Source organism: Ursus americanus, chromosome 14 (assembly GCF_024610735.1).
Source record: "Ursus americanus isolate L20-20 chromosome 14, mUrsAme1.1.p, whole genome shotgun sequence".
NCBI classification, from domain to species: Eukaryota; Metazoa; Chordata; class Mammalia; order Carnivora; family Ursidae; genus Ursus; species Ursus americanus.
In genome coordinates, this window is record NC_142140.1 from 23,933,665 (window position 1) to 23,960,877 (window position 27,213).

The window sequence follows — 27,213 nt, forward strand, 5'->3', positions numbered from 1 at the left end:
CCAGGAATGCATACTTTTGCAGGTATCTGATGGGGACAACCAAGGAGTAAGAACAATGCAGAGCTGAGTAGCCAGGGGCCCATCTGGGGCCATAAAGTATGATCATGGCAGATTTCAAGAGTGATTCTCTCGTGAGAGGCAGTCAGTCCATGTAATCCTGAGTCGGTGGGGAGTAAACAGTTATTCAGGTGTGGTGCTACGTACCCTTTACGAATTATGCATCTTAAACAAACTTACATGATCCTGAGCACTCAAGTGGAAGCCTTTTAGCCAGAAGAAGGCCCCGTGGGAGCCCCGTTACGGATCTCTGCGATTTTTTCTTTCTTTTTTTTTTTTTAAGATTTTATTTATTTATTTGACACAGAGAGGCAGAGAGAACACACAAGCAGGGGGAGCAGGAGGGGTGGGAGAGAAGCAGGCTCCCCACTGAGCAAGGAGCCTAATGTGGGACTCAATCCCAGGATGCTGGGATTGTGACCTGAGCCAAAGGCAGATGCTTAACCAACTGAGCCACCCAGCTGCCCCATAACCAATGTTCTTTATAGCCACTGGCTTTTTAAATGTTGTATTTCATCACTCACATCAAGCGGAATATTGGCTGACTCAGATCTTGGTTGCAATCCACTGCCATTCTTACACAGATGGCTATCTTATAGCTTTTTTCATCATGGAGCTTTCAAAACACTGCTGCCCTTGAGATGGAAATTACCAGGTTCACCCCTTTCTTGTTCTAGGGGCTACGAGCAGGGCTTGGCCATGCCCTGTGGGCTACTGAGTGCCAGTGGTGCCCCAAGACATAGCTTCCAAAGACAACAGGGCAGTGAAAGAATGGGAAATTCCATATTGTTCTAGACAAGGACAGTGGTAGAGAGAAACAACAGGAAGGAAGAATTGTATTTGGAGAACAGTAAATTCCCCCCCAGAGATACATAACTCGTTCATGTCAAGAGCTGCTCACCACAACACAGGACCATGGGTTTCAGTGATGGAGAAACCCAAGTGTGATGAGGAATGCACAGGACCAGGAATCAAGATGCATGGACCTAGAACACTGTCACTTGCTTGAAAAGCAGAAGCTAGAGCTTCCCACACCTGTCTTTGAGCAGCTGATGAGCCTCAGCCCCTCTGATTGCACGTCTAGAGCATGAAGCGTAGCTAGCCTGGACATTGACAGTGCATGAGACCCTGTAGGCCGTCTTGATGGCCAGAGTGACAGGAGCAATGACTGTTCTGCTGTGATCATCATGAAAGCAAAGCCTCCCCTGCACCCACTCCCCTGGAGTCACCCAGTTGGTCATGTTCATTGTGTAATTTAAGTCTCTGTAAGTCTGTCCTTCCTGTATGAGTAAAACCAGTTAGTTGCATCTTTCCTTGGAAGAAAAATTTTGTCACCTCCTCTCATGCACCATATTTAAGGGAGTGTTGCTAACAGTTATGCTTCATTAGAAAAGTAAATCCAGGGTGCCTGGGTGGCTCAGTCGGTTGAGTGTCTGACTCTTGGTTTTGGTTTAGGTCATGATCTCGCAGTTGTGAGATCGAGCTCCAGGTTGGGCTCCATACTCCGCAGGGAGTCTGCTTGGGATTCTCTCTCTCCCTCTCTCTCTACCCCTCCCCCCTGCTTGTGTACTCTCTCTCTCTCTAATAAATAAATATACCTTTAAAAATAATAAAAATAATCCACGTTTTGTTTTCATTTTAGCCCCTGACACTCTGTGACAGTAATGATAAGAATCCTTTTCCATGACTTTGAAAGTGCTGATGAAGTGATTCAGGCTGGATCAGGCATTTAGAGTGGCACAGTCTGGACTGGAGACTCAAAAGTCCACATGTGAAGCTGAAGGATTTTTGGTCCTCACCATCTGACCTTGATTTTGGAAAGTTAGGGTCCGGCATGAAACTGGAATCCACTGACCAGAAGTAAAGGAAATCACTTATTTGAGAATGTGGGCATTTTAGAAGATTTAACATATAGGCATCTGGTACAGAAAGTGACGTTTTCAAATCCTTGTCACTGTGAAGTACAAAGCAGTAAAAGAGCGCTAATCTTGATGGTAGAAAACCTGACTTCAAATTTTCTCATTCCTTCTATCCATGTCTGATATTGCATAAGTTTTTATGAGCGTGCTCTTCAGCTTCTCTGGCCCTCAGTTTTGCAGACTGTGGGGAATTAGAACAAATTATTTTTCTCTAATGTTGCTTCCAGCTTTAAGGCTTCTTTCCGAATGTATCTCATGAATACATACAGAAATAGGTGAATGTATCTATTCGATATGAGGACATACTCTATACCAGCTCTGGGAGACGGCATGCTGATGCGGGCAGACTCGCCCACGACACTACTGCGGAACTTACACTTAGAAATATTAGTGACATCCTATGATTTAAACCTTCCAGAAAGCCGAGTTTCAAAGGTTAAGAGAGAATTATAGTTTCTGTTCAGCTAGGCAAATACATATTTAATTGTTAATATATACTCCAACAAAAATGTCCCAATTGGGTGATTTTTTTTTAAAGTACAAAGAATAAAGGACTTCAGTTTGACCCTTGGCAACCCCCCTCAATCATTCCTTTGATCAGAATTCTCCCAGAGGGAGTCTGTCATCTTCCCAGAATGTCTTCCTTGGCTCCAACCTATCTGCATGGCGATGAAGTGAGGGCCTCCTGTCAGATAGTCAGCTTTGGAGAGCGTGTTTAAATTATTAAATTATTAATTATCTCTGTGCCAGCCTGCCCGTTCCCAACCGCATTATCCTTTTCAGTGTTTTAACTGCCTTTTCTTTTGGTTCTTTGGGGGAAATATGTGCCAAAGCAGAGCTTGCCCACTGCTTGCAAATTAAACAATGGACAGTTGTTTCTGGCCCACCCTGTATTTCCATTCATTGAAGAAGGATAAAATTGTTAAGAAACTCTGTCTTTCTCTCTTGACGGAGAACGGCCATGGACTCAAACATGTATTTCCCACCCTAGTCTGTGTTCTCTCTGCAGGATTCTAATTTTGATTTTTTTTTTTCCAGAAACAAGGACATATGTCTGGTCTATTCATCATATATCCTCTGAATAGCAAAACACGTGTCTCTAATTTAAGGTGATCTCGACTGTCTTATCTGTAAGATTGCCAACCTCACATTTGTATTCATGTTGTAATAACTTGCTTTTATTATTATGTGTGCATTTGTGCAGCACAGGAGAACTCTCTACTAAAGTAAGTAGTTGAGCAAATGTGGTGGTTTACAGCCGTACGAAACATCCAAGGCATAAGTTAGACCATAATGTGATTGTGTAGTTCTTTGAAAGGCTTCCGTGCAAAGCAAAATCCGTGTGTGGCAAGTTATTTCGGTGCAGGATAAAACTTGTTTCCAGTTCTCTAATCCATTTTGAAAAGGAACAAAAATGGAAACATGCTCAAAAACTCTCTGGTCAATTGTAAAATTAAATGAAAATGTAGAAACTGAGTTAATGTCTTCTGGTTAAAAAATAAATCCTTTTGGAAAAGGAAAATCCTCTAACACAATGTGGTGTTGCTAGGTACCGTTTTTCCCCACCAAATTCATGCAGTTGACAATTTCGAACTATCGATGAGGTGAAATAAAGTAGAAAGCGATGTGATTCTTGCTCAATGTGAACCACTGGTCACAGAGGACTTTGCTGTCCTCGTCCCTGACATTCCTCTCCTCGTTGCCCATAATTCCTCCTTGACAGAAGCTTTTCTTGCCTAAGTTATATGGACGGCTGCTTACTTCCTCCAGTGGATTTTCATTCATGGATTTAAACTTTTTAAACAAATATTAATGATTATTCTCATCAAACTTTGTGGAGTGTATTTTCATTATCTTTAATGATTTTCCATTGGAAATGTTCTAGTGTTCTATAAAATTAAAGTGTTAGGAGAATTAGCATTTTTAAAATTCTTGTTCTGTAATATTAGTTTTTTTAGTGCAAATTATCTAAATGTTGGAATTTTCATTTGAAATTCTCCTTTCATTAACATTCCTTGTATATGTCTTAATTTTTTAATAATAATTTTTTATCATGTTAGTCACCATACAGTACATCCCTAGTTTTTGATATAAAGTTCCATGATTCATTGTTTGCGTATAACAACCAATGCATCATGCAATACGTGCCCTCCTTAATACCCATCACTGGCCTATCCCATTCCCCCACCACTTTCCCCTCTGAAGCCCTCAGTTTGTTTCCCAGAGTCCTTAGTCTCCCATGGTCCATTCCCCCTTCTGTTTACCCTCCCTTTCTTCTTCCCTTTCTTCTCCTACCATTCTTCCTACTTCTTATGTTCCATAAATGAGTGAAACCATATGATAATTGTCTTTCTCTGCTTGACTTATTTCGCTTAGCATTATCTCCTCTAGTCCCATCCATGTTGCAGCAAATGTTGAGAAATCGTTCTTTTTGATGGCTGAGTAATATTCCTTTGTATATACGGACCTCATCTTCTTAATCCAGTCATCTGTTGAGGGGCATCTAGGCTCCTTCCATGATTTAGCTATTGTGGACAATGCTGCTATGAACATTGGGGTGCATATGGCCCTTCTCTTCACTACGTCCGTATCTTTGGGATAAATACCCAGTAGTGCAATGCCTGGATCATAGAGTAGCTCAATTTTTAACTTTTTAAGGGACCTCCACACTGTTTTCCAGAGTGGCTGTACCAACTTGCATTCACACCAACAGGGTAAGAGGGATCCCCTTTCTCCACATCCTCTCCAACAATTCTTGTTTCCTGCTTTGTCAATTTTTGCCATTCTAACTGGTGTAAGGTGGTATCTCAGTGTGGTTTTGATTTGAATTTCCCTAATGGCTAATGATTTTGAACATTTTTTCATGTGTCTGTTAGCCATTTGTATGTCTTCATTGGAAAATTGTCTGTTCATATCTTCTGCCCATTTTATGATTTGATTATTTGTTTCTTGTGTATTGAGTTTGAGAAGTTCTTTGTAGATCTTGGATACCAGTCTTTTATCTGTAGTGTCATTTGCAAATATCTTCTCCCATTCTGTGGGCTGCCTCTTTGTTTTTTTGACTATTTCCTTGGCTGTGCAGAAGCTTTTTATCTTGATGAAGTCCCACAAGTTCATTTTTTCTTTTGTTTCTCTTGCCTTTGGAGATGTGTCATGAAAAAAGTTGCTGTGGCCATTGTCAAAGAGGTTGCTGCCTATGTTTTCCTCTAGGATTTTGATGGATTCCTGTCTCACATCAAGGTCTTTCATCCATTTGGAGTTTATCTTTGTGTACGGTGTGAGAGAGTGGTCAAGTTTCATTCTTTTGCATGTAGCTGTCCAATTTTCCCAGCACCATTTATTGAAGAGACTTTTTTCCTCTGGATGTTTTTTCCTGCTTTGTCAATGATTAGTTGCCCAAAGAGCCGAGGGTCCATTTCTGGGTTCTCTATTCTGTTCCATTGGTCTATGTGTCTGTTTTTGTGCCAGTACCATGCTGTCTTTGTGATCACAGCTTTGTAGTATAGCTTGAAATCCAGCAACGTGATGCCCCCAGCTTTGTTTTTCCTTTTCAACAATTCCTTGGTGATTCAGGGCCTTTTCTGGTTCCACACAAATTTAAGGGCTGTTTGTTCCAGTTCTTTGAAAAATGTCATTGGTATTTTGATCGGGATGGCATTGAAAGTGTAGATTGCTCTGGGTAGCGTAGACATTTTAAAATCATAACATGACACTATCATTTAATAAACATAAAACTCAACTAAATCACTGTTAGTTAGGGTTCTCTAAAGGACCAAGTGAGTAGGGTATATATCTCTCTATATATATAGATTTATTACAAAACATGGCTCACTTGGTTATGGAGGGGGAGAAATTCCACAATCTGTCCTCTGTAAGCTGGAGATCCAGGAGTGCTGGTGGTATAATTCAGTCCGAGTCTACAGACCTGAGAATCAAGGGAGCTGATGGTATAACTGTTAGTATGAGTCTGAAAACCTAAGAACCAAAGAGTGGCTGATGTAAGTCTCAGACTCTGAAAGCCCAGGAACCAAAAGTTCTGACGTCTGAGGCCGGGAGCAGATAGAGAAGATGGAGATTTCAAGCTCAAGGAGAGAAGGGATTTGCCATTTCTACACCCTTTTGTTCCATTCAGGCCCTCAAAAGATTGGATGATGCATGCCTAAATTGGAGAGGGCAGATCTCTTTACTCGGTCTATTAAATCAAATGCTAATCTCTTCCAGAAACACTCACAGACACACCCAGAAATAATGTTTTACCAGCTATCTGGGCACCTCTTAGCCCAATCAGGGTGATGCATAAATTTAACCACCACAATCACTATATATTAGTTTCCAATCATGGCCTCCACAATCTTGTTAGTTTGAATGGCCCATTCATCCACCCAGATGTCTTTCCCAAAAGATAATTATTGAGGAAATGACCATAAGATACAGGCAATATGCTAGATACTAAGAATGCAACTCTTAAAGTGATTGTTGCTACCTTCTAAGAGCATTAAAACCATGTCATTAAAAACCATAGGTCACTCCCATGTTCATTGGAGCATTATTCACAATAGCCAAAATATGGAAACAACTTAAATATTCATGGATACATAATGAGTGAGTAAAACATGATGCATTATTCAGCCTTAAAAGAGCAGGAAATTCTACCATTTGCAACAACGTGGATGGATCTGGAGGACATTATGCCAAGTGAAAGAATCTTGTCTCAAAAGGACAAATACTGTACGACTCCATTTATATATGGTATCTAAAATAGTCAAACTCATAGAAGCAGAGAATGGAATGGTGGTTGTCAGGGACTACGGAGAGGGGGAAATGGGGAGTTGTTATTCAAATGGTGTCAAGTTTCAGTTATGCACCATGAATAATTGCTAGAGATCTGCTGTCCAGCATTGTGCCTACAGCCAACAACATTGTACTGCACTTCCAATTTTGCTAAGAGGGTTAACATGTAAAGTGTTCTTAATACACATGTACATACACAAAGACACAAGGAAACTTTTAGAGGTGATGGATATGTTTATTACCTTGATGGTACTGGTAGTGTTTCCACATTGCATGGGACCCAAATACTATGTATATGTCCAGACTTAGCAACTGTATGCATTAAAAATGTACAGATTATTTTTCATTAAAAAAAAACCCAAAACCCAAAAGTAGTATCTTTTAAGTGACAAATGACCCATGGCAAGTGTACATGCTTCAGGAATTCATAAAAGGAAATGATCACTTTCGACTGGGTAATCCATGAATATTTCTTAGGGGGGAGAACCTGCATTGGATTGAAAGATCCTTAGGTTTCGATAAGCAAAGGAGAGGAAGAAGGGCAAAGAGATTGGGCAGGATGGTGTGTCTGAACAGTGATGGGCTGTATCACAGAACTTGCTTTAAGGGGGTGGGTTAAAGTGTTGAAAGTCCCCTGCCTGGTTGTACGGGGCTTGAACAGTGGGGTGGGTGGTCAGGCTTCATACTACAGCCAAATGAATGTTGAGCTCCTTGAAAATTAAATGATATGAACAATTTCATTCATATTAATGAAAAAGAATCAGTACTACAGCTCAGTGTTTCTGTTACAGTACACATTGGAGAATGTGAAATGATTATTTCATTTTCTCAACCAAGTGCATCAACTGGTTTTATCACACAAACACAGAGATCAAGTGTGATCTAAGGAACAGCAATGGTAGAGACAGAGGGAATTCCATCCTAAAGTTATGTGTTTAAAAGCTGTAAGTCTATACTTGAGGGTTGTTTGTTTGTTTGTTTGTTTGTTTGTTTTTTTAGATTTCTTTATTTATTTTAATAGGAGAGAGAGCAAAAGAGACCAAGAGCAAACGGGGGGATGGGCAGAGGGAGGAGGAAAGGGGGACTCTCAAGCTGACTCCCTGCTGAGAGCAGAGCCCTATGTGGGGCTTGAGCTCATGACCTTGAGATCATGACCTGGAGATCATCATCTGGGCTGAAATTAAGAGTCAGATGCCTAATCCACTAAGCCACCCAGGCATCCCTGTACTTGACGTTTTATAAGGTTGAAATCTTAAACATGTTAAAACTAAAAAAGTAAGTGATTCAACATTTTTTACTAATTTGGCTAAATAGCCAATATTCAAGTAATTTAGTTTAACACTTAAAATATTGGTACATGTCAACACAGGCTAAGGAGCTTCCCCAAAACCCTACGTTTTTTTTCCTTTAGGAGCTTATTTCTTTTAATTAATCAAGACAACAATTTTTATGTATCTTTCCCTTCACAAATGATAAGTAAGGATGTTAAAAAATAACACACTTAGAGAGAGCTGTCCTCCTCCAAATTACTAGTGTGCCTTATCAAACGTTCCTAATTTTAATCAGAAAAACAACTTTAATTTGGTATCATTAGGTCTGAATTAGAGCACATGTCCCCTTGTTTCTCATCACCATTTGGAGTCCTCCCCCCCCATTTTCTTCTCCTTATGGAGGGGATGGCAGAACAGATGCCTATTTATTCCACAGTAAATGAAGTTGATTTGATTAAGGAATCTCTCTCTATGGAAACATAAACAGTACACAGATCCCATGAATCTTGTGTTAAAAACAAGTTATTGGTGTCTCCTCCCAATGGATTATGTGGAATTGACCAACTCTAGTCCCTGGGCCAAATCCATTCCACTGACTGTTTTGGTGAATAAAGCACAGCCTATGTAAAAAACAGCCACACTGCCTACTGTCCATGTCATCTGTACAAGTACTTCCATGTTCACAGGGAAGACGTAAGTAGTTGAGATTGAGACTGCATGACCATGGAGCCTAAACGACTAATGATCTGGCTCTTTTCAGGGAAAAAAATAAATTCTGACCCCTAGATTAGATGATAATGTATCAATAATGTTGCCACTTATATTAAACATTAATTTTACCCCGTGTCATATATTTCAGACTTCCAAAGCCCTGTTTTTTATTTGGTTCTCCAAGTTTTTATTCAAATTCCAGCTAGTTAATGTACAGGGCAGTATTACTTTCAGATGTAGAATTTAGTGACTCAGCACTCCCGTACAACACACCTGGCACTCATCACAAGTGCCCTCCTTCATCCCCATCACCTATGTCCCCCATCCCCCCACCCACCTCCCCTCTGGGAACCATCACTGTGTTCTCTGTAGTTAAGAGTCTGTTTCTTGGCTTGCCTCCCTCTCTCTTTTCTCCCTCTTTGCTCATTTGCCTTGTCTCCCAAATTCCACACGTGAGTGAAACCATCCACTTTTTCCTTTACTTCCCAAAGTATGGCCTTTCTGTTGTCCCTCTGATGTACTATTTCTTTTGTAAAGGTGTAGATTTGCCACACATAGGCAATTGTGCACTTTTTCTAAAGTAAAAGGAAATACATTTCAGAAAACTAGAAAATTGAATAAGCAAAGGAGAAGATAGAACACAAGAAACACTATCCCCTGGCAACTCCTATTGCCTTTTAGTATAAATTCTTTCAGAATATTCTATGTGAAATATGGCATTTTACCTAAAAATAGGATTTTAGCATGCATACTGCTGGTTAACTTGCTTTTTTCACATACATGTGTAATGGACATCATTTAAAAAAAGTAAATATAGTTCTGTATCTTATTTTTTAATTATTTAAATTTGATTAGCCAACATATATACATCATTAGTTTTTGGTGTAGTGTTCAATGATTCATTAGGTGCATATAACACCCAGTGCTCATCACATCACATGCTCTCCTTAATGCCCATCACCCAGTTACCTTATCCCCCTACTCACCTCCCTTTCCACAATCCTCAGTTTGTTTCCCAGAGTCAAGAGTCTCCCATGGTTTTTCTCTCTGTCTGATTTCTTCCCGTTCAGTTTTTCCTCCCTTCCTCTGTGATCCTCTGTGCTATTTGTTATATTTCACATATGAGTGAAACCATATAATTGTCTTTATCTGATTGACTTATTTTATTTATCATAATACCCTCCAGTTCCATCCATGTTGATGTAAATGGTAGGTATTCATCCTTTCTGATGTTTGGGTAATATTCCATTGCATATATGAACCACATCTTCTTTATCCATTCATCTGTTGATGGGTATATCAGCTGTTTCCACAGTTTGGCTATTGTGGACATTGCTGCTATCAACATTGGGGTGCAGGTGCCCCTTCTTTTCACTACATCTGTATCTTTGGGGTAAATACCCACTAGTGCAAATGCTGGGTCATAGGGTAGCTCTATTTTTAAATTCCTGAGGAACCTCCATACTGTTTTCCATAATGGCTGTACCAGCTTGCATTCCCACCAGCAGTGTAAGAGGGTTCCGCTTTCCCCACATCCTCGACAACATTTGTTGTTTCCTGTCTTGTTGATTTTAGCCATTCTAACTGATGTAAGGTGGTATCTCATCATGCTTTTAATTTGTATTTCCCTGATGACAAGTGATATGGAGGTTTTTTCATGTGTCTTTTGGCCATTTGTATGTCTTCTTTGGAAAAGTGTCTGTTCATGTCTTCTGCCCATTTCTCGACTAGATTATTTGTTTTTTTTGGTGTTGAGTTGAGAAGTTCTTTATAGATCTTGGATACTAGCCCCTTATCTGTTATGTCATTTGCAGATACCTTCTCCCATTCCATAAGTTGCTTTTTAGTTTTGTTGATTGTTTCCCTTGCCGTGCAGAAGATTTTTATCTTGATGAAGTCCCAAAAGTTCATTTTTGCTTTTGTTTCCCTCACCCTTAGAGACGTATCTAGCAAGAAGTTGCTGCGGCTGAGGTTAAAGAGTTTACTGCCTGTATTCTCCTCTACGATTTTGATGGATTCCTATCTCTCACTGAGGTCTTTCATCCCTCTTGAGTTTATCTTTGTGTATGGTGTAAGAGAATTGTCCAGTTTCATTCTTCTCCATGTGGCTGTCCAATTTTACCAGCATTATTTATTGAAGAGACTGCCTTTTTTCCATTGGATATTCTTTCCTGTTTTGTCAAAGATTAGTTAATCATCAAGTTGAGGGTCCATTTCTGGAGTCTCTATTCTGTTCCATTATCTATGTGTCTGTTTTTGTGCCAGTACCATGCTGTCTTGATGATCACAGCTTTGTAATATAGCTTGAAGTCAGGCATTGTGATGCCCCCAGCTTTGGATTTCTTTTTCAACATTCCCCTGGTTATTCAGGGTCTTTTCTGGTTCCATACAAATTTTAGGATTGTTTGTCCCAGCTCTGTGAAAAATGTCAATGATATTTTGATAGGGATTGCACTGAATGTGTAGATTGCTGTGGGCAGCATAGACATTGACAATGTTTATTCTTCCAATCCACTAACATGGAATGTTTTTCCGTTTCTTTGAGTCTTCCTCAGTTTCTTTCATAAGTATTCTGTAGTTTCTAGAATATGGATCTTTTCTTTAATGGTTGCAATGTGATCCATTATATGGATCTAAAATCGTTTTGAAGCAAAGCCCCTGTGATTGGATATTGGGTTATTTCCACCTCTATTCAACCAGAATGAATTCCTAAAGGATGGCATTGCTAGGTGGGAGTGTTTGTAGTCAGTGTCGTTAAACGTAAATGTTAGTCTTTCATCTTCAAAATTCACAAGGCTCAGATAGATGACCATTCCGTCCCCATTTCCTGGGATTGAGCAATTGCCTCATGCCACCTTGTATACTTACTTCTCTCAAGGCCTCAGACCACCTTCTCACAGAGTTTGTGTAACATGACCCTTATTCATCTAGTAGTTTTATCTAGTATCTTTCATTTATTAGTTTTGTCTGAGAATGATTGTTGGTTGAACCAGTTATTTCATTTGGGGATTGAAAAATGGTATATTTTCTGTTTCTACCACTTGGTCTTTAACTGGTTTTTAAAAACACAGCACTATACGAGGAGAGAGACCTTTCCCAGAATCAACAGTTCAATAAAATAAAAATCTCAAGCCCAACCTCTGAGAGAGCTGCCAAATTTGCTTTCATGAAATGAGCCTGACACAAGTCAAAATCTCTCTAGGAAAGAGAGGCAGTGCGTTTCAGTGTCTGGCCATGGCACTTGGGTTTGTTTCACAACGTGGTTACCATTAAACAAGGATTTGGCCAAATTATGTGGAAGGTACTCAGTTGAATTCCCCACTAAGTGAAGTGGACAAAGGACTAACCCAGAATATTAAATATTAATTTAAGTCAAATAATGTCTTAAGAAAATGTCGAAGCTTTGTGTAAGAGGCATAGATACACATACACATCCGTGCACTGAACCAGCTTCACTCCTCTGTGTTCCAAGGAGAACACCCTGGCAGGTAAAGCAGGGAAGAGCAGGGTCATTGATGTTTATGACTGACTTTTCTCACATCTAAGAACTTGAGAAAACAATCACTGCAGTTATTACAAACCAAGGACTCTTAGCACCAACACTTTTTATGAAGAAGTCCAAATACACATAATGTTTGAATACCAGGTATGATGAGCTGATAGGGGAAGATTTCTTTGAGCAGAGTATGACCTGAACAATTTTTAGGCAACCTATTAAATTTTGCTGTGAAATTATTGTGGTCTTCAAAAAGAGCACATTCTACTTTCTTACATTTTTAAAAAATTGTGTGTAGATGTGTGTAAAACTTAACCACCATTGCTTCATTTAACAAAATCTTCACTGAGGACTTACTCTGAGCTGCTTGTCCTAGTCTGGACTGCCATCCTTTCCCATGTAGACCACATACCTTCCTAAGACATTCTCCTCATGCATGCTAGGTGATCTTTTAAAATTCTAAAATTATCAAGACTTGGTCATGCTGGCTTCATGTACCTGCCTCCCCTACTTCCCACCTCAATCTTTTGAATATTTCAGTACAAATCCCAGATATGATTATTTCACATCTATGTTTTTTTATTGTGCATTTTCAATCTTTTTTACTTTTTTATATAAGTATAGTGCTATTGTTCCTCCCACATAATTAACAATAACTATGTGATATCATCCAATACCTAGTCCACGTTCAAACTTTCCCACTTGTTTAGGAAATGTTACTGTTGACTTATTTAAATCTTGGAGCTGAAAGGAATGTGCTGATTTTTGACTTAGGATGTGGCACTTTTGATGTGTCAATCTTCACTATTAAGATGGGATCTTGGGGCACCTGAATGGCTCAGCTGTTAAGTGTCTGCCTTTGGCTCAGGTCATGATCCCAGGGTCCTGGGATTGAGCCCCGCATCGGGCTCCCTGCTCAGCGGGGAGCCTGCTTCTCCCTCTCACACTCCCTTTGCTTGTGTTCCCTCTCTTGCTGTCTGTCTCTGTCAAATAAAAAAATAAAATCTTTAAAAAATAAATTAATAAAATAAATCTATAGACAAATAAGTTCTGCCAATCACCTTGTGCTGTTGTATTTCTTACGTCTGTTGCATACTCTCTCCTTTTATTCATTTTTCCATACTATTGACTTATTGAAGTCAATTGTCCTATAGAATTTCCTAGAAACAACATGGTCTTCTATATTTGTCTGTTTGCTTTCACATGGTAGTATTTAACTTCTTCCTCTACCTTCTGTATTCCCTGTCAACTGTAGGTTAACTCTCCAAGTTTGAATAATTTCTAATTCAATATTTTGGCAAAAACACTTCTTTTGTCGTCTCTATGTACTTCATACCATCTCAGATCATTGTTGCTAAGGTTGATTTGTGTTTCAGGAATGGCTGCCTTATTATCCCTGCCTGGGAGAGGCCCCACCCAACCTTTCATCCAGTAGCTTTGTCTCTTGATGATCATTATCGGAATGAATTATTTCACGCAGGGGTTATAAAATGGTGTTTTTTATATTTCTCCCACTCTTTCTTCATTTTGCAATTGAAATTCTTCTGTAAAGAATTTTTTTTTTCAAAACGAGGGGTATTTGGTTTCTCTGAAATATAGTTTGTGCAGGAAAAGCAAGCCAAATGCCTGAAGATTTTCCCTTAATTGCTGATTTTCAGAGTCAGGTGTTGGTCAGCCTGATCTTTTTTAAAAAGTTAAGCTGGGTCACTACTATCCTATCCTTGCGTAAAACCTTTCAAAGATTTCCATTGTCCTGCAAATCAAATTTGAGATGAATAGTGTGGCCCATGTCTATTTACCTTGCCTCATCAGACCCTCCCCTTTTCCTGGCCACACTGGGTTCTCTGGCTTCTCCAGACTCCTCAAGTTCTTCCCTTCCCTCACATCTGCACATGAACTCTTCCTTCTGCATGGACACTTCTTTCTGCCCAAAACATGGTTGGTTCCTTCTCAACTACAGGCCCCAGCTTAAAGACACCTTCGCAGAGAGGTCTTTGCTGGTGGTCCAGCTAAAGTAGCTCTCCTTCCTCCAATGTTTTCTAATCCAGACACTGATCATTATCACCCTAGCATTTGTCAGTTAAAAAAAAGTTGGGGGGAAGGGTCAACTTTCTGCTGTCTGTCTCCCCATCTAGGTGACAGGCTCCATGAGGGCAGGGGTCATATTTGTTTTGTTCACAACTCACGCTTCAATGACTGGTCAATGACTGACTATTTTTGGCCAACAGAAGGCTTATGTGACAGTGAGGTGAAATAGACACAGTTTATATCTTTTTCCTTGGCTTTCAGGCTAATGGGGGACTCTGACAAGGAGGTAATTTTCGTACATTGTGATAATGCAGTGAGGGGGGAGGTACAGGGTGATAGATGGAGGACACTGGAAGCATACCTGTTGTGGGTTTGGGGGTATCGAAGGAGGCTTCCTGGAGACAGTGGAATGTAAGCTGAGCCCTGCGGGGTTAGTAGGAGTTGGCTAGGGAAAAAATCCCAAGCAATAGTTAAGTGCAAAGTTGAGTGAGAGAATGGCTGGGACTTTGCCTTTGATTAGATGTGGGCATCATTCAGAAGGAAGAAGGAAATCCAGCTTGGTAGGGGATGGTATCATTCAACAACATAACGATCCTTGGAGGGGAAATGGGGATGAGGAATATGGAACCCAGTTTAGAACACTGCAAATTTGAGGTGCCCCTGAGACATCCAAGTAGAGGCAGTTGAATGTATGGATCTGGGAGAGGCACGTGAGCTGAAATCTAGATTAAGGAGACAGAAGTACCCACAGATTGTAATAAAAGCAACGGAGGTAGATGAGGCAGCTCCAAGAGGATTTTATTTTTTGTTTTTTTAAAAAGATTTATTTATTTATTTTAGGGGGGAGGGGCAAAGGGTGAGGGAAAGAGAGAGAATCTCAAGCAGACGCCTTGCTGAGCATGGAGCCCAACTCAAGTCTTGATCTCAAGACCCTGGAATCAGGACCTGAGCCAAAATCAAGAGAATCTGGTCAACCAACTGAGCCACCCAGTCGCCCCCGACAAGATTTTAAAGTTTACAGAACTTGGGGCGCCTGGGTGGCACAGCAGTTAAGCGTCTGCCTTCCAGCTCACGGCGTGATTCCGATGTTATGGGATCGAGCCCCACATCAGGCTCCTCCGCTAGGAGCCTGCTTCTTCCTCTCCCACTCCCCCTGCTTGTGTTCCCTCTCTCGCTGGCTGTCTCTATCTCTGTCAAATAAATAAATAAAATCTTTAAAAAAAATAAAATAAAGTTTACAGAGCTTTTCCAGCTGTTTGGATCCTCATGACAGCTTATGAAGGAGCAAAGACAGATATTTTTAACCTCTTTTGAAGATGAGAAAGTTGAATCTCAGTAACATCAAAAGAGAATGTCGTATAAATCATAACTAATAAGTAATAGAACTATTACCCTTTGTCTCTTTATTCTTGTAATATATTGTATTCACCTTGCTGGAGACTAACAAGAACTATTTTCAGATTTTCTAGCCAGCATTTTTCATTCTTATGCTCCTTACTCTTTTTTGTGTGTGATTTTAAAAAATCACATATGACATGAAATCATCGTAAAATACCATCTCCATCATGTTTAAGTGCACAGTCTCTCTGAGACCATGCTTTCAGTTCTTTTGGATATATACCCAGACATGGGATTGCGGGATCATATCGTCATTCTCTTTTGAATTTTTTGAAGAATCATCACATTGTCTTCCAGAGTGGCTGCCCCATTTCACATCCCCCCAAAGGAGCACCAGGGTTCCCTTTGCTCTGTGTCCTTGCCAACACTTGCTGTTTTCTGCTCTCTTGACAGGAGCCATCCTAACAGGTATGAGGTGGCATCTCATTGCGGTTGCTCCTTACTCTTTTCCTACCTTGTTTGAGTATCTCTTCTTGCACAGAGAAATACTATAACAGAAAGTGTGGACAAAGTGTTAGATCTCTCAGATGGGGAACAATTAACTGTATAATTTCACAAGCAAAATTGAGTTTACTGAAAATAGGACCATATGCTGCATAGGAATATTATCTTCGGGAACATCCTTTTCACTGTGGACTACGTACTCTTCTTCTTATACCAATTGTCAGTAATGATACTGTCTCATACATTTCTAAAGATGAAATAAGCTGTCTGTAAAGTGCTCTCCATAGTTTGTAGCACATGAGAAGTGCTCAGTGAAGAACAGTTATCGTTATTAGTTGAAATTTACAGCAACTGTGCATTTCCTTTTTCCAGACCGGTAACTGTCACAATCAGAAATGTGGCTGGTTTGGAATCACCTTGTTCTTGGCAAATCCCTCCTGGTCCCTGTGATCATCACATCACTTTGTCAGACGGCTTATTGAATAATGTATACTAGCATTTTGTTTTCCCTTTCCAAAATGAGACATTTGCACATCTCTCATCTTCAGACACGTCTTTTCTGGTTGACACAGCCAAGGTACACTAGTCGAATATTTACATTCCTGATAGGATCTTACCAGGATATCCTCAGAACTTTTGGCTACTTCATACATAGATAAATAAAGAACGTTGTTAGGTCACTTTGTTTTGTGGTTTTTTGTTTTCTTGGCGTGTGTGTGTGTGTGTGTGTGTGTGTTTGAAGCCTCTCCAGTAACCCCTTGTCAGTTGAGATATAACATTGCAGTTTTCAAAATGCTTAAGATCTCAAATTCTAACTGAAGCAATTGCTTTCCTTCATATGCAAACAATAGTGAACTTGTTGGTTCAAAACATATAAAAATCAATGAGAAAGATTTAAGGGAGCGATTAATGAGATAATGTCTAGAATGCATTTTGAGCCCCTGGGAAGAAATGGTTTTTATATCCACAAAGCATTTCTACCATTATGTTTGTTCATGAGCCATAAATACAATTGAATTCTTCTGTGAAATCAGTGCCTGGAGGTAGGGAAAAGGAAGAGTCAATATTTGGTCTCTGTGTATCATAGAGATGTTTGTTCATATATATTCGAATATTTATTTGCAATTACTAATAAGAGTATAAAATCTTTTTTTGGAGGCATTTGACTAATCTCAGATTAAAGAAAAAAAATGACTTCTAGCAATCACCTTCATTGGTACCCTTGAAATTCAGGACTTTTCTATTGTTTTAAAATTGAACTGTCATATTTAGGTTGGCTTTAAGCCATTTCAGGAAGATTCTGAAGAGATTTTTATTTCTACCTTCATCTATTTCATTATTGACCTTGTGATTTATTTAAAGAACACTGGATTTCTTTACACCATCCATCCCCCAATCTAGAACACTGTCTCCAAGTTGTAGTTAAATCCAGAAAAACTAAACTAGATGCACTTCCTAAACTCAAAATGACTGTGCCTAGTTGTCCTTACATTTGCTTAAAAACAAAGCAAAGACCATAATGAATTTTACAACAGCACTGGTTCTAAACTATGGAAAATTCTAATACTTTCATCTCTTCTGATGACTAGAAAAGCTGGAAAGGATGAAAAAGTCATGTAATCTTGAGAGGCTGTATTTCTAGAATAGTGCTTCTCAAATTTTAATGAGCATAAAATCACCTAGAGATCTCCTTAAAAAAGCAAATAATGATTCAGTAAGGTCTAAGTAGGGCCTGAAATTCTGCATTTCTCACAAACTCCCAGGTGATGACAAAGCTTTTGAGCCATGGACCAAACTTTGAAATGCAAGGATTTAGAATATTTTGAAATACTGATATGAGAGGTACCATTGTCGGGACTGAGCTTGGAAAATATGAAGGTGGACATGTTAAATGAAGCTTTATGTCAGAAATTAGAACATATTCAAAAGTGAGTTTTCAACGTATGGAAATTAGAGCAGCTTATTTGCCAAATTATTCCTTTGAAAGTGCATCTATTAATATAGACACTGAAAAGAAAATCTGATACTCCTGAAACTCAGTACGAAGATTTTAATGGACCACACAACTGCCTAGTTTTAGAAGCACAACATGTGCTTATTTAGTAGAAATAATTGCTGGTTATGCTAATATTTTATGGAGAATCTCTACCAGCTGATTTTTTGTCGCCGTTCTGGTTGTTTTTGCAGCATACCTATTTCCCCTTCAAGCAAACTTCTTTCTCACATAGTTTTTCTGTCACATAATTACTTTCTTTTTTGGTGTGTGATGAGAATGTTTAAGATATATTCTCTTAGCAAATTTTAAGTTTATAATGCAGTATTATTAACTATAGTCATTATTACCGGTTTATTAAAGGAGATGATAAAGGATATGGATGAACAGCCAGATGAAGATATACATAGGGTGAGATCTGGGACAGTCTCAAATGCAGGAGCTTCTGTCCCATAGAGCCGGGGTGCATAACCCTCCCAGTGTGGATATATTTGCCCAACTGGAAGCTTTTCCTTGGCTTTCTGAGCTTCTGAGATTTTATGGAGGCTCTCTCACAAGGGCTTGATGGACCACCAACTCCATTCTCAGCCCCTTGCCCTTCTTTGGAGGATGGGGAGGGGAGAGACTGCATGTTCCAAGCTTCTGATCATGGCTTGGTCTTTCTCGTGACCAGCCCCCATCCAGGAGCCACCAGGGGCCCACCTAGAATCCCCTCAATAGAACGGAGTATGCTTCTGGCGCTCTAATCAGCAATTTATGAGAGCTTGAGGAGGCCTGTGTCAGGAATGCCGTCAAAGACAAATATTAGAACAGGAGGAGTTCTTAGGGCTCTTACCACTTAGGAAACAATGAGGATTTTAGAAGCTCTATGCCAGGAACCGGAGCAGAGACCACTATGTATATGTTATTATCCCGAATAATATATAGTTTTTTACACTGTATCTTGAGCGTTCTCCTCAGTTTCATAGATACATCAGGATTTATCCAACTATTTCCTTTTGTCGACAATTCAATAGTTTGTAGTTTTACAAAATATGGCAGACTTTTTGCAATATGGAGATAATTTACAGTGTTTTGGAAATTTCCTTGGCACACTGTTTCAGTAGTCGTGTTGATAGGGCGTATTTTCAGAGATGTCTTGTATTTGCTACATGATTGGCTAAAATGAACGCTATTATCACCCTGATGTACATTGACAATTGGCTTCCTAAAAGACTACACTAATTTTCATGTCACCCGCAGAATGAGACAGCTCCAGTTTTAGGCTCGGATGTCATTTCTACTCTATCCTCCTCTGATGCCCTAAACTAGTCCACGGCCACCCCAAATTCTCCACCCCATGTCACCTTCTTTTCTTTTGTTTTCTGACACTGAACACTATCTAAAATTATCTTACTTAATGTGTAATCTTGCATGTTGTTTGTCTCCCCCCTTCAGAAGATAAGCTCCAGTACGGCAACCTTCTTGTGTATGTTGCTTCCTGGCTGGCACGTTGCAGACACTCCGGACACATTTAATGTGTGAATCCATTCTGCCAGATTGGTAGAGAAAAAAACAATATTCTTGGCACTTTCAATTTGTCTTTTAAAAAATGGCTAACTTCATTCGTAATTTATTGTTAGTTGTTTAAGTCTCTTTCATGAACAATTTAAGTCAATCCAAATGCGAATCTGGTCATGAACATGTAACATAGGATATGCAAGCTAGCTGGACTGGAGCTCAGAATGTGGACTTGCTATCTTCCTGAAACACATGTGCCTGTATATGTGGAAGATATACATATTAATCAAAGGGGCCCCGGATTATAAGGCCATGGATGGATGCAATGGACATCAAGGAGGAAAAGGTCACACATGTAAATGAGCTTGAAAACGTGAGATGTTTTCAGATCACTACCACCAGGGGGAGGAAGGGCAGAGGATTTTGTCTTCCAGGACCCGTTTGCCAATGTCTGGAGACATTTTCATTTGGGAGGGGAAGGTGCTAGGCCATCTATTGGGTAGGGGCCAGAGACTCCTCCCCTGCCAACACAGAAACCCTGGTCTAGAGTGAAACGCAGGCATGAGTATTATTTAAAAGCTTCTCAAATAATTCAGGTAATGTGCAACCATGATTGAAAACCATTGAAATTTTGGAGAATTGGTTCTCAAATACACATTAGCTGAAGAGTCCTATTAAAATCCCTTGAGAGCATTTAAAAATATGGATTCTCACTCCCTAATTCCCACCCTCCCTGTCCCTAACCTCTTCACCAGCAGATCTGAAGTGGGACGGGAGAATCTACAGTTTCCAAAAGCTCTGCCGCTGTGACCGCGGAACTCGTGGAAGCCCAGGTGAGTGAAGTGATTACTGGCTTAGGTGGGAGGGGTTATCAATTGCCCCCAGGTGCGTGCTTTTAGGAGAGTCCCTACTTGATTCCGCCAGAGAGTAATAGACTCAGTGCTTTCTGCTGTAACCGGAGATGCACCCCTAGGGTTTGAAGTTGGAGGAACTGCTCTGGCCTGCGTGTTTTCAGGACTGCAAGCCTGTTGGCCTGGGTGGCAGGGGAATCTAGAGACAGGAGGAATTGAGACTACATTCGTGTTGTTCAAAGAACGTGTCTGCAAGGCCCAATCAGCGCTGCCCCTAAGCCGGAGGCCTCTGGCTCCCTTCCTTTGTCTGCATTGGACACACTGGAACTAGAAGCTTCTGAAAGCAGATGAAAGGTAAGACCACTCGGGAACTGGCTTGTTCCAATTTGCCCCGGCGCTCAAAGTAGTGTTCCAGCAAAGGAGCTAATCCTTTGCATGACCCCTGCCCCTAGCTCCCTTTTCTGCATGTTTTGTGCCTAGTATGGACTGTATTGAAAGATGGCTTTCAAATAGGACTTTAGGCTTCCAGACTCCCCACAGAGTTCTCGGTTGTGCTGCATTTGGTATGTTATCTGGGTCATCCAAGCTCACTTATAATTTATAAGCAGAGGCGCCTTCTTACCACCTTCAAAATCACTGGAGCTGGGCGGATTTCAGCAGAGGCTGGCTGCCTGCAGCGCCTCCTTCCCCGGGTTAGGAGTGAAGAAATGGCACTTTGATGCACGCTCATCGTGGCTTATTGATCCTATTAACATTATCTTGGGAAAATCGATGCTTCAGTCTTGCAGGAGACATGTAAATAAAGTGATAAAAAATAAACCAAGGCCAATTGTTTCCTGATGGAAAAATGAGAGGTGAATTAAAACAATTTATGATCGGTAGCAGAGGGATAATTTTGAGCTCACAAGGCTTTAGAAGGCAGGAGAAGTGGAGCTCTGTCTGGTAACAGTGATGCCAGCTCTGCAGCCTGGGGGTCATCCTCGTCCCACCTGTGTGTGGTCTCCTGGTGGTTAGTGGTGTTGCTTAGTCTTTGTGCTTTGGTCTAATTGAAACCGACATTCTTTATTCAGTTTTCTGATCAGTTTTATCTTAAAAAAAATAAAGCTTTGTCACAACCGACTTATCTAACTGATAAAAGGAGGCACAAGTGATGATAAGAAGGTTCATAACAATCGGTTCTGGGATTCTTCTGCTTATTTATTCATTTAGTCCACAATATTTTGTTGAGTACTTACTCTGTATCAGGTATTGTGCTAGGTCTTGGGTTTCAGTGCAACCAAGACAGACCATTCCCTGCCCTCTTCGAATGCAGCAGTTCGCTTGGGGGACAGAAGGTAAACGCAATAGGGTGTCAAGTGATTAGCACACTGAGCAACGAAGCAGAGCAGAGGGACACAAGTGAAAGGTGTACAGTTTGTATGGGGAGGTCAGGGAAAGTGTCTCTGAGATGATGTCTAAGCAGAGACCTGGATCAAAAGCCATTTTTATGGCAAAACATACTATATTTCCAGTAATGATCTCATTCGGGAGGCCACCAAGTATATGGGAAAAAGCCTGACCTTTGAAAGGAATCTTGGGATTACGATCAGGGGTGCGCTTCTGATTGACTCTATGACGTTGGGAGGTTAAGTACTCTGTGTATTCTGACATCACCAGGTGGAAACGGAAACATTCCGGTGTACCTGACAGGATGGTTTTGAGACTTGAATGAGAGTCTAACATTTGAGACACAGTAGACTAGAACATTGGAGGCCCTTGGCAAATGTTAGCTCCCTTCTACAATGCTGGGGATGCTGGGTGATAGGCATTCAGTCAGTCAGTCATGCATGTATTTGAGCACCTACTGCATACTGGGCACTCTGAGGAGCTCTCTAGAAAGCAAGCATAGTATCTGATCCTAAGCGTGTCTTCAGTAGAGAATGTTCTATGATAGCTTAGTGTTTTAGGACTTCACATCCTGGAACCAAGCACGTGGGTGCAGATCTCAGGTCCTTCCACTTGGTAGCTCCATGAGCTTAGCAAGTACGTTAACTTCTCTGTGTTTCCATTTTCCTCATCTGGAAAATGGAATCATAAGAGTGATGCCTACCACATAAGGTGGTTAGGATAATAAAATGTGGTTATGTGAAAAACATTTAGAATGGATTCTTACGCATGATAAGTACTGGGCGAGTGTCTCAAAATTAAAAATAAAATGCCACATGAATGGTGCTGTCCTATGGAGGGGGCATGCTAACCTTCCATCTTGTTCCACATACTGTTGGGTGCTCCTTCCTGTGTCCCCTCACTGAACTTTTTCAGCAACTCATTCTATAAATGAGGAAAGGGGGACTCGGCTGTGGTTAACGACTTTGCCCCAAAGTAACATGCCTGGTAAGTGGGGAACTGGAAGTTTAAACTACATTTAACTGTGAAAACTCCTCCTGATCCATATTAAGCCCAGGAATTGTTACTCAGCCTACAGAGATGAGTGCAGTTGGATCCTGTCCTGACAAGTTTGAAGGAGAGAGATTAAGCTACCGATAGGGTTTATGACAGGGACAGGATCTCCCCTCTCACAGTGAATCCAAATGCAGGCCCCCCAGTGCTAAGTGTAGAACGGCTGTGCTATGCCTTTGGTAGAATTTAATGCAGGGAATGGTTATTAAGTGATTCTATATACAAAAAGAGCAAAATAATTCCTAATGCGTTAGAGTGACCAGAAAACATGATTCTCTACAAGAAATGCTAAGGCTATTCTCTAAGACTGGTAAACTAGAGAGAAATTTTTTCAAATAAACTTTTTTGGGGAAGAATTTTAGATTTAAGAAAAAGTTGTGAGGATACTATACATGTTGCCACAGGTCTTTGATCAGGTTTTCCCTAAAATGGTAACATCTTAGACCTCACCGAAGTATATTTGATACATTATTATTAGCTAAAGTGCAGATCTGATTTGAATTTCACCAGTTTTTCCACCAATATCCTTTACCTGGGATCCATTTAGGATGCCAAGTTTTATTTAGAAAATCCCCTTTTAAGAAATTTTGACTCGAGTCCCTATGTAAGTGCTCTATGCCGACCAAGGGTAAAAAGACACTGCCTCCCATTACTGGTTTCTTTGATTTAGTTTGGAAAGGAGGCCTCTGAGCTTTGAATGGTGCGGTCCTTACACAGATTTGTTTCCCAGACTGAAAAAAAAGGGAACAATCAATCCTCCTATAGGATAAACTCTAAATTCCTTCATGACAGCAAAAGAGTCATAAATTCAGTGGGGAAAATATGCCTACATTTCCTCTTTTTTTGATTTATTGACCTATTATCTCAAAGACAAAAAATTTATCTATTTGTAATGTGTTAGTTGACCCCTCCAAGACAGATTTCACTTTTAGTTTTAATGCATACCACTTGAAATTACCCCATTTTGTGTGTGGTGGGGTGGTGTTTCTCCAAATGGGAGTTATTTTAAGGGAATGAAATAATACTAGAGAAAGCAAACAAAAGAGGTCTTTATGAGTTTCACTTTTATTTTTATAACATAATTTCATCTGAAATGTTGGTTAAATTAAATATATAATGTGATCCTGGTGTATTTGCATTCAAGCAATAGCTTTTTGGTTTGTTTTTAACAGAGGTCTCACTGACCTTGGAGACATTAGAAAGATTGCTTTCACATGGGTGAATGGTTGAGGTATTTCTCTAGTGTATTAGGGAAGGAATGGGTTGGTCTTCTCACCAACATGGGGCTGTTTCTCTTTAAGCTCTTGTGTATTTGTGTCAACAAAATTAATTATGACTGTTTTGGAATAAAGGTAAAACACAAAGCAACTTTTATTCATGGCTAAGCTTCTACGTGTTTTCCTTTGCAATAAGCTCAGGGGACAGGTTACCGTTTGAGAATTCATGCAATTTCTTCCTAAGTTATTTTTTCACCACACTCTTAGCTCTCCAAGTGCTGCCTGGGTAGGAATCTGTCATTGTTTATCTGAACAAGTAAAGTTGTTCTCGTTCAGTAGAACTGAGGAGTTCTTGTCTGCACTAGTGAGATCATTAAGGTAGACTCACTCTTACTCTAACTTGTAAGCAGTTGTTTTGAAAAGTGGGAAAAAAAAGGCATGGAGATGAGTCAAATTGGAAAGATCCTCCAACACCCCCCCCCCCCCCGCTTGATGATTTCACTTCCCTTTAGTGAGTTCCCCTTTTGTTAGAGTTGATACTCTGTGTCAGACGGAGACCCCTGGCTGTGAGGTCTGACAGTTACTGCATCTAAACCACCTGAGCTGCACATTCTTCATGCCCCCGTGCATGACGAACAGTCCTCTACGTCTTCGGCTTTATTCCTGCAGTCCCACAGCATCCAGTGCTTTTCCTTCTACCTCTGCATGTAAAGTTCTTTTTGTCCTCCAGAGCTCAGTTAAGATCATTCCCGTAATTCCCCCCATGCACCCCGCCCTAAGAAGTGTTCATGATCTAGACATGCATTCTCGGTAGGAGCCATATTATCCTAAGGGAGCACAAATTGGTTTGTGGTAGGAGGGAAGTATAAAAATCTTATTCTTTTTAGGTGTAAAATACAGTTATGCACACAGTACATGAACAGAGACTTAAGTCTAGCTGCTAAAATTTTATGAGGGAGGCGATTAGGAAAAACATATGTGAAAAGGCTCTTAGAGGGACAACAAATGCCGTGAGAAGCACTGGTAGAGACCATTCCTTGAGTAGTCAGGGTTTCCAGCAGCTGGACTCCTCTCTGGCAGCTGTGCCCTCTTGGTGTCTGGAAGTACGTAAAACAAGAGAAGCAGATAAGAGGTAATATTGGCTACTCTGTTGGAATCTGGCCGGCCGTGCCCATCCCACAATCTTCCCATCACCAGGGCAGAAATAATTGTTTTTGATCTTAATTAGGGGGGGGGGGCTTTTTCTGCCCTTTTGTACTTTACAAAACCTTCCGTAAATGTATCATTGTGTTTGAAGATTCCAAGGTAACAACTTTTTTGTTGTTGTTATTTATTTCTATTTATGGACCTCTCAAACAAAGTAGAAAAACAGGAATATTCTGTAACAACTCTGGGGAGCAGCCAAAGGAGCAACCGAACTGATAGAAAATTAGTCCTGTAAATGTGACAGCCACAAGGAGGAGTAGGAGAGACGTACTTTGGTTATAGTCACATCTAAGGCCCACTATCCCTGAGCCACCTCCCTGGAGGGCTGGGGGGAAAATGAAATACTCGCATAGCCATTCTTTCAGCCAGAAGTATTCGTGTGACAGGGTCTAATAGAAAGTTGCTGGCGCTAAGGATGGAAGTTCTGGGAAATTTTTCTCTTTTTTACTAAAAAAAATCAAATGTACTTCTTCTGTCTTGGAATGCAAATATACTGTCACTGTTATGATTTGGCAGCCACCTTGTAATCATGAGGCAGCAAACCCAAGGACAAAACCCACCATGCTGTGGATGACCCAATGGGGAGAAAAGAGAGGCGGAGTCTCTGGTGACCTCACTGAATCGCAAAACCAGTGAGGGCAGCTTCCCTGTCATTCCATGGAATACTACATATCCATACTACCTAAGTCACACTTGGTTGGATTTTCTATTTATTACTTGGAGCTAAATGCATTCCTAACTGAGAGAGGACATAATGTCAGATGATGGAAGAGGGAGACACAAACATTTCCTATCCTGCCCTCTAAATCTGAGTATTAACCCTCCAAGTTATTTCTGTAACATCAACCTTAGCTCATTAATATTCTTTGACAAGGAGCACTTCCTTGTTTGTAGTTACTATGCGTCTTACATCTCAGAGTAATTCCAAGCTCTGGAGGGTGGAAAGCCAAGGTTTTACAGAGAAGTTTCTCATCGTCTTGCCCACTGACACTGCTTTTGTGTTCTGAATACTTAGCATCTAGGTGTCCTCAGGCCTCTGAGATAACTACCCTTCCATCCCTGGTCCAGTCTGGTAGGAAAGAGAAACAAACTTGCCTCCCGCACTGTCCTCTCGTCCATGTTCTGTGCTCACTTCTCAATTAAACAAAACCTCACAGGGAAAATTCAACACAGAATGAAGTCAAACTATTGCAGTGTCCTATAGAGCGGTTTAATTCTCCTGATCTCAGTTGAACACCTGGCCACTCCAGTAAGATTTTGCCTTTGTATAATCTAATGTCCCACTGAAGGGCCAATTTTTCTCTATACAAGAGCTATCTATGACCACTAATAGAAAAACTGCTGGTGGTTTTTAAATCGCTTTTTGTCCCCAATGTGTAAATATATATTGAGATTTCGTCTCTGTTACTATGCTTTACCACTTATTGAAGTATGACTTTATTATGAATATGCCTTATCTAATAGGTTCACAGATGAGAAGATTATAAAGACTTTAGGGTCATCTTTTTTATTGTAAGAAATTTAAAAACTAAAGAAAACAAAAAGGAAGGAGATAAAAATTAACTGTGATACTATTACCTACAGATGAAGATTAGAGACAAAATTTGTTTTTATGCATATGTTTGTATATAAATATGAATTTATATATAGTAAAGGAAAAATTCTACATATATGTATGTGATATATATATAAAGATTTCAATCTGATAACCACATATTTATGTAACATATGTTTACATTTCCCATTTCACTCAATATTCCTTGACATTTTTTAAACAATGTCTTAGGATTTCATTTTATAGACACGTAACTTGTATTTTAAAAAAACCTCAATTTTTAGATATTAAATTTTCTATTTTTATTAATATAAATATTGCTATAAGGAATACTTTT

At 40.1% G+C, this 27,213-nt stretch overlaps 1 long non-coding RNA gene across 4 annotated transcripts in view; it reads left to right on the forward strand.

Moving 5' to 3' along the window:
- LOC148108923 (uncharacterized) overlaps positions 1–27,213 on the forward strand; it is a 184,298-nt gene that overhangs the window by 37,240 nt on the left and 119,845 nt on the right. For 2 of the 4 annotated variants that reach the window (XR_015726638.1, XR_015726641.1), the window contains one exon: positions 20,367–24,560. This is a non-coding gene — a long non-coding RNA (uncharacterized LOC148108923). Of the gene's footprint in view, positions 1–20,366; positions 24,561–27,213 lie in introns of those variants that run through there. The other 2 variants (XR_015726639.1, XR_015726640.1) reach the window with 2 other exon arrangements.